Consider the following 16,704-nt stretch of genomic DNA (forward strand, 5'->3'; position numbering starts at 1 on the left):
TGTAGAAATGCTTCCTAATGTCTAACCTGAACATCCCCAGCACAACTTGTGGACACTTTCTCTTGTCCTATCGGTAGTTATTTTGGGAAAGAGACCTGGAATAGCAAAAGTGGGTAGCACTCAGTACTGTATAAGACCCGGGAGCCTTTTTTTCATGTCTCTAACCCAGGTCCCAGGGGGACAACAGATCCCCCCGTGGAAAGGGTCCGCTTGGCACATGGGGCCCTCCGTTCCCCTCAGAAGGGGGTCACCCACAACAATTCCCCTTCTTTTCTTCTTAGTAGAGGCAATCTTAAGTCTTGGGCTTGACTGCCTCCCCTTAAACAACCCCCTAGATGGGTCGTGATCCGTGACCTCCTATGCTGGCCCTCAAGTTCCAGGGCCTGACACCGATTGAACGTGGTCACCTGTAGTGGGTGAAGTGGGCCAGGACAGGATTCTCCTGCCACCCCGAACAGGGACCTGTTTTCTCTTAACTCCACCCCCTCCACTCCATGGCAAGAGGGGATCTGATCAATGTCTATAGATACCTCAAGGGAGGCAGTGAAGAGAATGGGGCAGCCTCTTTTCAGTGGTGGCCACTGATGGAACTAGAAGAAACAGCCACAAACTGAAGCACCAAAAGTTCCACAGAAACTTAAGGAAAAATTCTTGACAGTGAGGGTGACAGAGCCCTGGAACAGGCCTTAAGAACTCTATGATTCTGTGACTCATCTCCTTCAGTGCCTGCACGACAACACTACTGTTGAAGAGAAGCACATCTTTGCAAGAACTCAATGACAGCAGCCTGGTGCCTTTGGCCCTGCAGCTCTTGGCTCTATTCTGATACCTAATGGACTCATTGGAGGGTTTTTTTGTGTGTATGCAGTGCACTTGTAACAACTCTTCCCACCTTAAATGCACTGGAATCTAATAAAAATGGAGCTCACGCTACAAACACTTATAGCTCTAATAAGGTCTTCCTCTCATACCTGGCCACTTAGCCTCATTATAGGATATGTTAGCTGAACATGGAGACAGATCACATTTAACATGGTCAGATTCAGCCAACAGGTTCAAAATCACAGGGTAATTTACAGCAAGGAAAGAGGGGAGAGTAAAACAAACACAGACGCCAAAATACCCCAGAAAACCTGTGTAATTCAGGATGTCAGTGGAACCAGAGCTCACCAAAAGGAATGGAAACCCTTTTCCAGCCCAAGATGCAATTCCATGCCAAGCCACCAGACTTACAAAACTCAGCGTATCTTTGAAGATGTCTCTTGTGTATTCAGAGTGAATGTAAGATCTCACACCATTCCATAAGGCACCAATTCACTGTCAGCCAAATGAAGCCTCTTGATTGACCAACTGGCAGTTCTAAATGTGGAAAAAAACCCTTAAAAGGTGTATATTTTTTTCACAATACATTTTCCCTTTGATCATATCTTTTCCTTTTTAAGACTGGATATTGGCCAGCCTTTTCATTTACCTTAAACAGTATGTTTAATAACACATTATAGGCTTGCTGCGAGTGAAGTATTCTCAGTGATTTCAGCATCTCATCGATGGATAACTATTCTATGTACTCACTTTGGATCTCAAGGGAAATAAAACCATTCCTTCAGAATCCCTGAACTGAGAGTCTTGAGACAGGTGAGAAGAGAGGAGGGATAAAAGCAAACCAAGAGCAAAAGTATGACTGTAGTATCTGAGAAGGGTTGCTCTGTGAAGAAGTAAAAGGGAGTAGAGCAAACCAGCACAGAAACTTTCTACCCATCTTTTGAAACACACATATGGAAACCCAAAGGTATCACCAATGTTATCAACACCTCTGAACAGCTATCTGCCCTATACATGCTACCCTTATTTCAGGTCTTGCCCCACACCACCACATCCAGATGAATCTCAGTCATCTCTTCCTTACCTGCTGGGTACAGCAGTCTAAGTCCAATGATCCAATTTAACTATATCTCAGGTGGGTTTTGACATTTCCTGACACTTTCAGCCTGCAAATCATCTTGGAGCAAGCTAAGCCAAAACTAACTAAAGCCTCCAGGCCACTTCCCATTGCTCTCAACTGATTTTATGCAAGCTTGGCTCATTTTACCAAAAAAAAAAAAGGATAGAACCATTTGTTAGTTAACTAACTTGGCACAGAAGAGTAGTATCTCAAGCTGAATGGCACCAGCACATCAATTCACCTTTATTTTCCAAAGTTTATCTGCTTAATTCACCCAAGTACAAAGGAAAGATGAGAATTAGTCCCTTGAGGTTTACCTGAAGAGCCAATTCTCCCTCCTCGCGACACCTCATCATGTCTGTTTGGGGTCTGCTAAAATAAAAGCTAATTTCAGCAGAGATCCTTGTCAACACAGCTGGTCATCAAGAACAGAGATCTACGTTGCACAAAGACAAGTGCTGAGGGCCACATCACAGACCCTTCCAGAAATTCCACTGCCAGTAAGGACAAGTTGATCAAGTCTGAACCTGCAGAGAGATGAAGTGCTTTTGAAAGAAATCTGTGCCTTCGCAATTCATCTCCAGGAAAAAACAAGCTCCTTACTCCATCCTAAAATATTACATCATTGCTGAGCAAAAGGTGGAAGAAGTTCTTAATACTTGAAAAAAATTGAAGAAAATATGCACATATCAATCATTTTATCTGATGTTATTCCACAAAGCCTTTTTGAGGCTTTGAGGTATGAGATGCAACACCTCTAGGGCTTACCAAGATGCCTGAACCTCTCAAGAACAAAACACATCTCCCATTCTCTTAGCATGCAAGAGGTCCAAACAACAGGCCCTGTAATGCAGAATCATCCTTTTTTGCTCCTTCACACCATGTTGCTGCTTCAGGGTCCAAGGTGCTCTTTGCACAACCTTGGTATCCTATCTGAGCTCCTGCTTATGTGGCTCCTGTGACCAGAAAACCTCCCAGCCCAGTCAGACAGAACGAAGCATTTTTACCTGGTGATTTCAAGGAAAATAGAGTATCCCTGCCTTTTCAGGAAGAAGCACAGACCATATCCATGATTTCCATTTTACCCTGAGCTCCATGGGACCTGCTTTACCAAAAGACCCTGGTACTGGAGTCATAAGACTCCATGAAATAGCATTCACAGTTTCAAGGTACAGGTATGTCTTACCCATCTGCAACACAAACATTCTTTAAACACCTTAAACAGCAAGCCTCAACTCTAATAAATGTCCTACCTGATTAGCAGTCTGAATGTGGACCCCCAGGAGAGCAGATGCTGACTCCCAGATCTCACTTGGAAGCCCTGCAATTAATGGTGTTTAGAGAACAAGAACAAGGGAATATAGTTGCAAGCAAGGGGCATGGATGATGCAAAGCAATCAACACAACTACCTTATGCAGCCAACTGATAAGAAACACCAACAATGAAGCTCACAGGACAGTTGTCAGACTTAACAAGCCTCCAATTCCCCAGACGCCTGCTAGGCACGTTGCCAGCTACAGATCTCAGCTGCCTAGGCAGGACCGAAGAGAAAACAAAGCATCTTTTATCTGAACCTCCTCCTCAGAGCAGGGGCTGCCTCATGATTGCTCAGGGGCCAGATTCCATCCACAAAAGGGATCTGGAAAGGGGAACTTACTTCCTGTGACACCTGGAGAGCCAGCAGGACAACTGCCCTAGGGAAGGATCCCATTCCTGGGTCTGAACCACCAGGGTTCACCAGGTAGCATTCATGGCCTATCCCTGGTAGGGAGCAAGTAGCCCCTTGGCATATGGCAACTAGCCACCCTTGCTCTAAACCCCAACACCCTTCAAGGGGACCTTGCAGAACGAGCTATGAAAGGCACTCTAAAAAAATACTAGCAGACAAGATGTGCCATCAACTGGGAGCCCCATCTCTGTTCTCCTCCCTATGGAGTTTTCCTCCATAAAACTGACCCTGTAGGCAGAGTAGGAGTCATCACCCATTGCAGCTGCCTGATGCTCTCCACTCTGAACAGACAGCACATCTGAAAGGACTGCAATGGGGAAAAAAGAGTACAGAATGAGGCTTAGCAGTATTAAGTCTATGATTAATTTAATATCCCATCCCAGTGTTCTAGGTACAGAGGGTTCCATTTAAGAGTACAGCGTAAGCATTTAATCATGACTCATGGTCATTTAACACGGTGCCATTTATTTCCATCCCGTAGACTAGCAAGCAGTGCTAGGACCTCTCATCCTGCCTGCGGATGCTCTTCAGGCCCAAGTTTCTCAAAAGTTCCCCCTGAGTTTTCCATGAGATTAATACACCTGCAAATGTCCAGACCAAACTGCTCATCTCCACTGCCTCAAGGGAGATGCTTCGAGCTTGCATCTCTCCGCATACCTGAAAACCCAAACTCATCACAGCATAATGAAGAGATGAGAGTTCTCCCCCAAATTCAAGTCCCAACAGAGTGTAGGAAAACCCAGTTAAAGTGTATGAGATGGGAGAGGAGCTTTGTAGGTAGCACTTCTTACATCTGCTGCCTCCTACATTAACTCTACCTTTTCTTCTAACCTAGGAAATCCACAAGTCACCTTCTTTCCAGAGAAGCCAAGTAGCATTTTTACAGCATAGAGACTCAGATCATTTGCCTTTATTTCCACTCTAGGAATCTAGAAATAGCAGGCAATCAACAAAAACTGCAATAAGCAGGTGGATTTGGAAACAACCTTCAAATAAAAGTAGAGAAGAGAAAAACATTGATTTTTTCACCCCCTCTATGGGCATTTGCTGTGACTCTTGCCATAAAATACCAAGTTCATCTTTGTTTTCCATCTGAGAAATGGCTAAGAAAATGCTAATGCATTAGTCAGCTATTTCATTCATGCCACTACTTATCTACGCTCCTGTGATTTTGACTATCCAAGTATATCCTTAAATAGCAAAGCCACAATTCAACAGGGTCAAGTTGCAAAGAGTTTATATTAACATCTGTGACCCATTTTATTATCTCTGGTGCAAAAGATGGTCCAGAATGGCACAAATAAGAGCCACAAGAAGTTAATGCTCATCTTAAATAGCTAAGCACAGCACTGGACAAAAAACAATCTCTAAACTAGCCACGTCCAAAAGTTTTCAGTCAGTGGCACATCTAAATTACTTGTCCTGAATGGTGCCAACCCTTCATACAGGCAAAAAGGGTTTAAACCACTAATGCCAAGGTTATGCGGGAGATGAATTAGCTGCTGAGCTTACTGGAGTCAGACAGCTAATGAATAGGTTCTCCTGACAGTATTTGTAAATTAAATGTGCCTAAGTGTCAATGATGAAGTTGGAGAACTGATTTATTATTGAAGACTTCAGAAGAAAATAAAAGTTCAGAAGGCAGAAATACTGTAAGATGAAGCCTAGTTAGAGTCTTTTCAAGTAGAGCTTATAGCAATAGTGGCCCATCTGCTGTTATAACCTATCTGCTGGTGGGAAGGCTACACATTTCATGAACACTACCAGGGATGGTGACTCCACCATTTGCCTGGGTTATGGCCTGACACAGACAACAGTAGTAGGTGCATGGGAATGAGAACAGGACCTATAGACATACCTGTCTCCACCTCAGATCTCAGCCCCCATCACCTGCACAAGGCACACCTGCACAAGCCCCCTCTCACTGCACTGACAGGAAAAGATGCAGGAAAGAAATGCAGAGTGTCAAAGCTGAGTACCAGCCAAGTGGACAAACAGCTCTGCTTGATTAATCCAATGCCACACCAAAAGCATTTGATGAAGTCCTCCTAAACCCTGAAATTAAGGCTCATTTTTCCTCTCTTCTTGTGTTCTTGCACCGTGAGCACTGAAGTACAATCAGGGTGATATTTAGATGACTTTGATCTACCCCCAAAATTATTCAGTGCTACGGATGGGACTACTACATCTTACATCCAAATGAGCAATACCAAAAGAATTCACCATGATTAATGTTTTTACAATCAATATCAAATGAAGTGCAAGCAATTTGCCACTTGTTGTAAGTGTTGCTAGATTATCTCGCAGTAACATTATGACCATATAAATACCATTACCTTGTGCACTATCACTATAAACGGAGGGATAAAATCCAGAGAACAACCATGAACAGAAGGCATGCCAAAGAGAAGCACTAACCTCTCCTTTTTCGTTTCTGCAAATCAGGTGCTCAAGAAATCCATTCTTTAAGCTACTTTCTTTAAATCTCTTATTAATCACCCTCAGGTAGGAAGCATGTAGTAGGCTGTGCCAAACACCCTGCCTAGATCTTCTTAACTGGGACCTTTTGTTCAGCTTTTATGCTCATGCACTTACTCATGTGCCAGGTGCACCAAGACTCAGCAGTGGATGAAGACTTCTAAGAAGTATCAGGAAGGCAAAAAGACCATGAATTAGTTTCTTGACATCTCAAATGCTCTGCCTTTTGACAGGCTTTCCCCCATCCATCTCTGTCCAGGAAAGGGAAAAAGTACAAAACGTGGTCAGATCCCTTGGGATATCAGCACAAGACAGGCCTCAAGCCCCTGCAATGTTTCGTGGGCTGCAGTGATAAACCCCTCAGTACACGTGGAGTTCCAGCCACCAAGAATTATGAGCGATAATATCAGATAAAAACATCTTTTTAGTCTTAGATTTTCAGTTGTTGTACTTTCTTCATGCACCTCATTTCTTGGTCACTTTTTGTCTCTTTGCTAGGGCCAGAAATTGCCTCCTGTCCATGTGAGCTCAGGTGCCTAAACCAGACACTTGTGTTGGTTTAAGCAGCACAACACCGAGCACAAGGAGGCATCTCAAAGCGTGCCCTGAACTGCCCATTCTCAGCAGATCTCACGTTCCAAGGTGACCAAGAACATCCCTTGGGACTGTTTCCTCCAGCAGGGACTGCCAGCAAAAAGTCAGCCCAGAAACCAACACCACATCTATTGGCTTTGCCTTGTTTGTGTCCGCTTGTGTGCGTGTCTTGTCACCAAGGACTTCATGATAGGCACTGAAACAGCTCCAAACCATCTCAAGCATTTTTCCTCCTTTCTACCAACAATGCTCCTAGAAGAAACTAGACATGATGGAAATCTTCTAGCAAGCCCCCAAAAATCTGAAGGGCAACAGCATAAGGAGCATTATTGAAATCTCACTCAGCACTTGCCCTTTCTACTGTTGCAGTAGTCTCATGCTGTTAATTACAGTGTTATGAACCAGCAAGACCATGATTAGCCTGTTAACCACACAACACAGCCTGATGCTCCTTGTACCTCCATTCCACCACAGCAGGGACTCACAGGTCCCACATTCCCACAAGCTTTCAGCTCCCATGCAACAAGCCAAAAGGGAACAAGCAAATGCCAGGTGGCCCCATTATTCCCCATGGGAGATGCAGGACACTGGGAGCTTTGCAGGAAGGCTTTGAGTTTAGGTAAGGTTTTGCAAGGCTTTAACACAAGGGCTTGCCAGACTCAGATTTAACCTCCTTGTTTTGAGCTGCACCAAGCTGGGCCCAGACCACCCCAACCCAAAGAGCTGCATAAAAGACCCAACTAGAAGAAAGGCTGAGTAGCTTAGGCTGATTTTAATGTATAAATATTTGAGAATTTCAGGTGGAGTGAAAAGGTCACAGTCTCGAGATATTTCCATGGCATTAATAGGAGATTTTAACAATCTGAATGCGCTTCAAAAATGTCAGTGCTACAAATTCTATTATGAAAACCAACAGGCACGTTTCACCTCAGCACTGCTGTCAGGAAAAAAAACAGCTTCAGTGAGCATGAATAGTGCAGTATATAGATAATATTCAGAAATAGATAATAAATTGAAAATGTGTTTATTATGTTCTCCATGGTTATTGTAAGAATCTGATGGCATAAAGACCTACGCATCTGACTATAGGTTTAAGGTATCATTTTTCCAATCTCTTAACCCTTTGGAAAGCAGAGATCTCCAAGGCTTCTTATGAGCTACCTGCTATCCCACACCTGCCTCCTGCAGCCTAGCCTGCACTTTGCTCCCAGTTCTCCACTACCAGCACCACCAGGCTGAGGATGGGCCACCAGCTGGAGCTTCCCATGCTCCCAGGAATGACCTAATACTAAATCGAGGTCCTTCAGGTCAGGAGAGCATCCCTGCAGGTCTGAATATCCAGAAGCATCTGGGTGCTCCACGAAGAGAGAACTTCCCATGGATCTGAAAGCAACGTGACACAAGCGGTCGCATTTTTCCCATGGTTCTTTCAGCCTTCTCCCACTCCAGATCCAGTTTTGCACATTAAACAACCCACATCCTAATGGAAGACCCACTCAAGAGTGCTGCAGTTCCCTCCAGCTGTGTGCACATCTGAGCAGGCCCACAAACCACAGGCTCTGTTTCCCATAAGAGTTTGGGAACTGGGGAGAAGGGAGGAAAGGACAGGTGGCCAATGCAGTGCATGCTCCATGAGATGCACCTCACCTGCTGGGAGGACCAGGATTCAGGCTCAAGAGTTGGTTCTTCAAGGGTGACAGAGAAGCCCACCACAATGCCAAGCACCTCGTTCAGTCATTTCCACCCTACAGCACAGGCACGTCCTGCATTTTACACATTTGCCAATAAAACAGCAATGATTTCAGAACCCAGGAGCCACAGACTTTGGGCCATTATACACATTAACTCCTTTCATAAACAAAAACATCTCCTAAAAGCCCTTGCAGCTTGCAAGGCACAGAAAACCAAAACCCAACGGTCTTCTCATCTACTTATTAAAATTAACTCTGACATTAATAATTGACACAATATATTATTCAGACCCTTACGCACAGAATTAAGTAGGATGTAAAGCAAAGGTAATTTATTTAAAAGGAAGTAATAAAGTGCTGCCATTCTGGAATAGCAACCAAGCTGCATATACATTGAACTCTTGCTGGCCCTCTCCTCCTGCCTCCTATTTAAAGCCCTATTTGCTGAAGTGTTGGCTGGGACATGGGAGCTCCAGCTATGAGAGCATCAAGGGCACTAGCTGCACTCCAGAAAAGATTTCACCCAAATCCTTTTGGACTATGCACCTTCCAAGTGCCTCCTCTTCTCATTTAGAGGGGGAAGGAGGAGATTTGCAGGCAAGGAAGATGCTGCAGGTTCATGGGAAACTGACCCCCAAGAAAGGCAGACTCCATGAGAGGAATCTTCATCAAATGCAGACTCTTGGAAAGGCTGAGCAGGGTTCATCTTCCCATTTATTTCTCCTTCCTCAGACTAGCAGGATGCCCCACAACCTTCTACTCACCATTCTTTCTAGTAATGCTCATGCTGGAGTTTCAGCTCGCTGTGTCTAAAAAGGTTGGTAAAATACATTAGTGATGGCCCAGCCTTGTGTCCAGTTTTCCTGGGTTGGAGTCCAATTATGTCCCTTAGACTCACAAGTAAGCCCATTTGTAGCACTAATCCTGTGGAAGTCTCAACTCCCACTTGTGTAATGCGGGCTCCCCATTCATAGAACATTTTTTTTTCCATTTCCCTCCCAGTTTGACTCGGTTCTTAAAAAGGAGAAACTGTATTCAGGTTCCACTCCTTAACAGCCATACAGGCCGGCGTCCCCTCTTCAGCCCCCTACACTGATTATGAAAGAGCTGCTGGAAATATCTCCAAGCCAGCACCTTAAATCTGCACATTAGCAGCCTACATCTGGGAGAAGGGGAGGAGTATCCCTGTTTTTCCCCTCTCAAACTCGCACTGAAGATGAACAAGGAGGTAAAAGGCAGACCTAGCACCATAAGGTCTATTTTATCCTAGGAGGATAAAAGCCAGGTGGCCCAGTCCAACAGCATCATGCAACCACCACAAGATGGGCATCAACAAAAGTTAGAAGGACAAATACCTCATCTGCCAAAGAAAAAGACTGCAAGGGGAAAATACTAAGTCCTAGTGCTGGAAAAAGAATTTCATCTTCTGATGCATGACAAAAGTTAGCCTAGTGGCAAACACATTAGTAGGGGAATCAGATAACATATCCATCATCACCCGCCCACTGCTAGAGGAGCTCTTCCTGGAGCCAGGCTGAGAGCCTTGCTGTGACCCATGGATCTGCAGCACTAGCTTGGTCTCCCACAGCTTCAATCCAATGGACTCAGCTAGAAACGATGGAGAAGAGCAGGGAAGGACCCTTTGGAAAGGCACAGGGTTCAGGGACAGCATCTGTCCTGGATCTCTTCATTTAACCCATCTCACTGCTGGCCTGAACTTGCTCATTCTATGAGAGCACCACTGAAATTCAGAGCCCTTATTAAAGGAAGGGCGCAAGCAATCTCACCTCAAAGTCCAAGCAAGTCTGGGATGCACAGCAGATGACATGGGCAGTTCCTTTCCCTGGCCACATCTTTGTGCATGTCCTTTAGCTTTCCATATCAACTTACCTCACACTTCACTTGCAATCACACCTCCATGGCTCCTGCCTATGCCATCATCCTCCTTTACTTGAGGAAAATAAGAAAACGTATTTACCACCCTGCTCCTCTTCCATTGCTCCTTCCGTTGCTCCATCTTGTGTCTCTACTCTCCTCATGCTCAAAATCCTCATGATGGAGAGGGACTCCCAAGGCAAAGAGTTAAGTGATTAGACCGGCTGCTCCATATACACCTCTTCCTTGCTGGGTGCTGAGCAGATCATGTTGTCCACAGGTATTTCCTAGCCACAGAGAGCTATTAAGTATTTAATTCATGATCAAAACTGAAAGCATTCCTTCCCTTATAGTGTTATCTTTAAGAAATTAAATTATCAGTGCAAACAGGTGAAGCAGAGGGGTTAGCATAGTACGTGTGTATGTTTTAATTTCTGTTAGGTAGGACTGAGAAAGGCCAGAACGCAGTATTGATCACTGGTTACAATGCTCTTAATTATACCAAACCACTATAAATCCTTTTGAGATTAAGTCTGAAAGGTCACTCTAGGATTTCTTTTACCAGGCTGATACTCTCCCTACCCTGGTCCAACCTCTCTCAGTGTTGGTTGACCACAAAAGAGATTCCCAAACTGATCACAAAATACAAAAGTCAGGAGTAGGTACCTGCATGGCTTCCACTATAGGTATTCCCAGCACTTTCTCATGCCTAAACACACTGCAACCAGGAAAGACAGCAGGACAGTCTGCAGCTGCATTACAGCTCATAGGGTATGATGGTGGTTACATGGTCTAGAGAAAGGCACCTTAAACATCTATTTCTAGCCAGAAGTTGATTCTCCCACCAAATCCATTCACACTCGGCTCCCAGATAGAATGTTGGCCCAAAAGGCTTTCAGGCTCCAAGTGCTCAGGAAGCCCAAGTATCCTCAAACCCAACAACTCTCAACATGGAACTTGGGTCCCATTTCACTCCAGAACTCTGTTTGAGAAGTCTCAGATGTCTTTTATATGATTTTATAACACTTCCCATCACCTTCCCTTACAATACATTATGAAAGGTGAATCTCACTCTCCAATAAGCACCCGGGCCTGACAACAGATCAAGGTGAACAGGACCAGGGCATCACTTCACACACAGATCTCCTCACAGCAACAGCTTGTGGATCATTCAGCAATTCAAGGAGGGGTGGATGGAAAGGCTTCCTTGTTTTGTTTTTTGAGACTCCAGCTCAGGATTTGGCAAGCTCAAATGCATTTCCAATAAAGTAGCTGTCAGGCTATCACAAACAAAAAGCACAAACCCCAGTTTGCAAGCAGCAAGAAAAGCTAAAAGTAATTAAACATATTGGTATTGACAGGACAGCTCACTCATCTTTGTTCTCAAGACACAAGAACACTGTCTGGTTTTTCCCCCTCATTTATTCTCCCAAGCTGCAAAACTCATTCCACAAGCCCATCTTCATGTCCAGGTACCCAATTCAGACAAAAGCTTCACCATCCCTTTGCTTCCGTCACTGTCTTCAGCCAGTTTCATGCTCCAAATGCCTGTAAGGGATCACCACACTAATAACCACCACACAAACAGCCCCCTTTTCCCCACCATTGCTTTGTTCACCCAGGAGCAAATCCAGGGTTGCAAAGCCAGAGAAGATGACCCAGCCTGGGCCCCCAATGTCCACACTGGGTGCCAACTCATGCAATGGCCACACACATTTTGCTCTCCAAACACCTCAGCTACCCACTTAGCTTGCTCTGAGTTACTGTTGCTCTCTCCAAAGGTGCCCAGAGGAGCTGGCAGCCCAGGTCCCATTAGTTTTTATAGGAAATGAGTATCCAAACATGGGAGACAAGCCCAAAGTGCCCAGCTTATTAATTCACATTGGAAGATAGGGGTTTGGTATGCTGTACATTTTTTTTCTTGGCCAAGCTGTTCAGATTTATAGACCTGACTGACCCTAACTAAAATCAGGAGATAAAGCCTGGAGGAAATAGAGAAGAGCAATAAAAAAAGATTGATCTTATCTGTCTTTCAAGCAGCCCAGAAGGCCTCTGTGCTCAGAGCTGGCGTACAGATCAGGTCATACCCAGAAGTTTCAGAAGCAGTTGCTAAAGCCATCCAAGTGCTGCACAGCTTTGCTCACTCAGCCTCGTGTCTATTAGGGAAGAACAGCAGCAAAGCAAAGAACCAGGCTAAGAAACAAGAAAGAGAAGAACATACAGACATAAACTCACCTTTGGGCACTGAAATAAAAGGACCAAGTGGCAGAACTGCTAATCCTGCACCAGGCCCACATGTGCAGCAAGGGATCCTCTCACTTGTGCCAAGCTGATCACCAATTTATGTGGGGGAAGAGGGGTGCAAAGGTCTTCCAGGAAGCTCTGCAAAGCTTGAGCAACAGCCCAATTACTGCTGAAGGCAAGTTCTGCTCTGTCCCTGATTGCTTATTCTCTTCTCCCTCACATGATTCAAAGGGCACCAGAAACTAGGGGAGCTACTGGGGGTCTGTAGCAGAGAACCAGGCCCTTTAGCTGAGAGAACAGCAAAATTCTTCCTAAGGAGCACTGTCTGCATTGTCAGCTTGCAGTTTCCAATGCTGTCAACCTGGATCAAGTTGCTTTTGGTCTCAGCAGCTGAGTTTCCTGCCTTTTTTTGCTTCAGAATTTACTAGCATTGCCCAAATACTCCATTTTCTCTCCCCCCTCTTATTCTCCTCATTAAAGAATAAAAAGATTTCTTTTCCTGAAGCAAAACCACCCATTGTAGGTATGAACCTGTTGGGAAACTATTTCAATTTCACCACTGAGGACACATGTCCATGGTCCCCATTTTAGTGGTGACTGTAGCTCCTCAGGGAGCTTCACTGCCCAGAAGAGCCTCCACCCCCCATCATTGCTTGGATGCATCAAGGGGGTTGTAAATTGAGGACCTGAGCCACACCTAACAGGACTATGAAATATCCCCATTTGCAATAGCATAACCTGTTACCAGAGGGGAAAGGGGGCTAGATCCCAGTATAAATCAGCCTGGAATGGCAAAGCCAAACTCAGCACTAAGGATTGCTGGAAAAAATAGTATTAATTTAACTATGCACCAAGCCAGAGAGCAGACCGAGCTCAGATCAAATAGAAGACAGGTTAAAAACTGAAATATTTATACTGACACACTCCACTCAGCTTTAGGGATCATAAGTAAATCTTGAAACAGAGAGTTTTCCCCTCTTTTTCACTCAGGCTCTGGATACTTTATAAGTTTGTCAAAGAGCACAGAAACAGGCACATTTTGCTGTTCCACAAGTGGAACAGGCCTCATTTCTCACACCTTCCCACAAGTAGCATTTTCCATCCAAACAGGTTGAAAAAATGACATCAAGTCAAGGGCAAGGAATTGGAATTCTACCCCATCTCCAATCACTGCTTAAAAAAAACCAAGGTGTTTCTGAGGCCTTTCAAGTTTCTTTTCACTTGGAGAACTGTTTTTATTGTAAGCAAACCCCAAGTGTCTCCTAGGCAACACCGGCAAACAAAAGGGGAAACAGTAGAGAATCAATAAAGGTAATAAATACAGTCAATGGAAAGAGCCTGCAATGCAATCACAGATATAGCACATATGCTAAAGAGGTTTAATTTCCCTTCATCCTAGAGAAACAAGCTCTAGTCTTACAGCTCGGGTAGTATTTTAGCACAACTCCCATTTAAGACTGTAGGAATGGCATGATTAAAACATCAGCTTCAGCATGATATTTTCATAGTAAATTCTTAATAAAATACTATTTTTGTAGCCACAGAATCCTAAACTATTTAAAAGAATGAATAATTTATTCTTTTGTCCTCAGCTAGCAAAGTGGAGCCTTGATCTTTCTAATCACAATTATTTCTACTAATTATTACTACTAATAATAGCCAGACAGTAGCAGGAAAAAAAATGAAAATGTACAAGAGCCAAGGAAGGAAGGGTCAGAGACATTTATGTTATCTGATTATCAAGATAATGCCTGAGAGTTAGCAGGTGTATTAGAGCTGAAGTATTCTGTGATGTATGAAAAAAAGCTAATCCACACTTAATAGTTTTCTCCCCCTGGGTCTCTTAAAAGGGAAACACAAGCCTGAAGCGAGCTGCCAGTCAACCGAACGGCTGTGGCATCTGTCCACACAGCTACAGGGTGATCACCCATTTGTAAAGGGTCTCCAGGGCTCATCCCACATGCTGAGCACTCCACAACACTGTCTTCTTCTGCACCATGGCAGTGGTTTCAGCAGGCCACAGTGGAAGCACTTGGAGACATGTGCATGTATCTGGAATGGTTTCCAGGGAACTTTCCTGCATTTCCTCACCTTCGGCATACAGGAAGGTCACAGCACTCATGTCCATCTGCTTCAAGTCTCAAAGTTTGGTTCAATGGGACAGCTCTGCTGCATAACCCAGGCTAGGTCTGGGGCAGACACCTGCTCATGGAAGAGGGTGATCAAGAAGTAGAAACCAAAACTGTAAAGCACTCAAAGACACACAAGTTGGGCAGCAGAATTTCCTTAGGGGAGGAGAAAGAAAAATATCATGTTTGCAAAGGATTTTTTTTTTTTTTTTTTAATTAGCTAGTGGTTTCTGGAGAAGTTTGGGAAGTCACTCTGTTTACAGCTGTTTTCAGCCTGGCAGCTGCATATTCCACAAACCTCCCCCCATGACATGTGTTACAGCAACAGGGTCTGTAATTTGCATGCAAGCAAGACATGAGGCCTTCAAATTCCTCTGCTCCCAGTGCTTATTGCTCACCTGAAGTCATAATGCACTCTCCTTAACATTGTAATCACCTGCAAAGCAACCCACACGGATGTCACAGCAAAGGGCTGGAGCTAGGAACAGCAGGGCACTCAAAGTGGAACTACCTGCATGCAAATAAACCTGTTTAAGAGGGGGAAAAAAGATCCAGGGACATTAAAAAGCCAAGTCCTATTCTCATGCAATACTTCTCAGACTACCAAGAGTTCAGTGCCTTTTAAAAGAAAATAAAGCACGAACCAACTCAAAAGCTCTCTGGTTATCAGCTGGCAGAGATCACCAGATTCCCACCCAGCTGCAAACTGCAGCAAATTGTGGTTTGCCTTTTCCTCCCCATGCAAGGCAGCTCTTGCTTCACCCTATGTGTTTTTACCAGCCAGCCCCAGTTTCCCTTCTCTCCTTTATCTGAAGCCCCCTGTGCCCAAAGGCCAGCGTCTGCCAGTGCTGCAGCTGAGCTTGGCGGCAGTTGCTGCTACTGAATGGAATAGCTGAAGAGCAGATGGTCACCAGAGACCTCGCCTGCTCACACAGCAGGGACCAGCTGAACCTTAATGCCACTGAGTCAGGAAATAATCTGCAGTGAACCAGTGGCCACTGAAGCTGCATTTAAAGGCAAGGAGTGTGAGAACAGGCCTATGGAGCGATACAATCCTCTTTGGACACTTCTTTAAACACCCTATCTCAGCAGCCTAGAGAGTCAATAAAGGGAAGCTGGATGATTTTGGGGAGGAAAAGGGGAACCAAGATGTCAATGGTAGGAACTCACGAGAGGAACCTTCTATGACTGGTCTTCTGGCTTCAGGACCTCCACCTACTGCTTAAATGCAGTAAATGAAGGCCCAAGAGTAACAGCAACTCCGTGCATAAGAATTTTACCTGAGCAATTAAGTCAAAATTCTATTCTCCATTAAAATGAACTGAAGCATCAATCCTGTCTTGCATGGATATTTCCAAGTACTGCTTCAAGAATGCAATGCTTTCATATAAACATTTCTGGTCACACCTTCAGCATTCCTCGTAAGCACTGTTAACCTTGAATTTCTCTCTTGATACAGAACTGAAATTAATTGCAAGACCTCCAATTTTGCAAGATTGAAAAATTCTGGTGTTAATATTTGTAGATTTATAGGCCTATTTAAGTAACAGCAATAGTAACTATAAAGCTGTCTGATTTGAGTATGATAATTTCCCTGAAAATGATAACGTGGGGAAAAAAATCACTGTGGAAGTACTAAGACCTAAATTCTCTTTGCATAAAAATATTTTTCTTAGCATTAGATATGTCCTGGATAATTGCTGAATTATTTTCCCTGCTACATAATTTCTGTCAACTTAATTAGTGTGTACACAGGAACTTGAGCCCTTTCAGGTTCTAACTCAAGAGATGATTTCAAAGTTTGCTATCTAGTAAATGAGTGAAAAATCTAATAGATATCAATTTTCCATCTTCTCTTTCAGAAGAAAACTGAGAGACATTTACATCATTTACAGAGATGTCCAAGGTTAGAAATGGGTAGGTAATTATACTGATCAAGTCATCCAAATTTCCAAAATTCCCCACAGAAGAGTCACTTCCTGAAGTAGGAGCACCAGAACCTCTGTCCACATAGGGAAGAA

At 44.1% G+C, this 16,704-nt stretch overlaps 1 long non-coding RNA gene across 1 annotated transcript; it reads right to left on the bottom strand.

The window, feature by feature from the left end:
- Nucleotides 1-1,341: 1,341 nt before the first annotated feature.
- Nucleotides 1,342-15,183, bottom strand: LOC112944914. The gene is made up of 3 exons (XR_003248866.1): nucleotides 15,082-15,183; nucleotides 14,646-14,756; nucleotides 1,342-1,359 (listed from the first exon to the last, which is right to left on the bottom strand). It is a non-coding gene; the product is annotated as an uncharacterized LOC112944914 (long non-coding RNA).
- Nucleotides 15,184-16,704: the final 1,521 nt, after the last annotated feature.

The sequence above is a fragment of the Nothoprocta perdicaria genome, unplaced genomic scaffold (assembly GCF_003342845.1).
Source record: "Nothoprocta perdicaria isolate Ctin4 unplaced genomic scaffold, notPer1 scaffold_178, whole genome shotgun sequence".
NCBI classification, from domain to species: domain Eukaryota; kingdom Metazoa; phylum Chordata; class Aves; order Tinamiformes; family Tinamidae; genus Nothoprocta; species Nothoprocta perdicaria.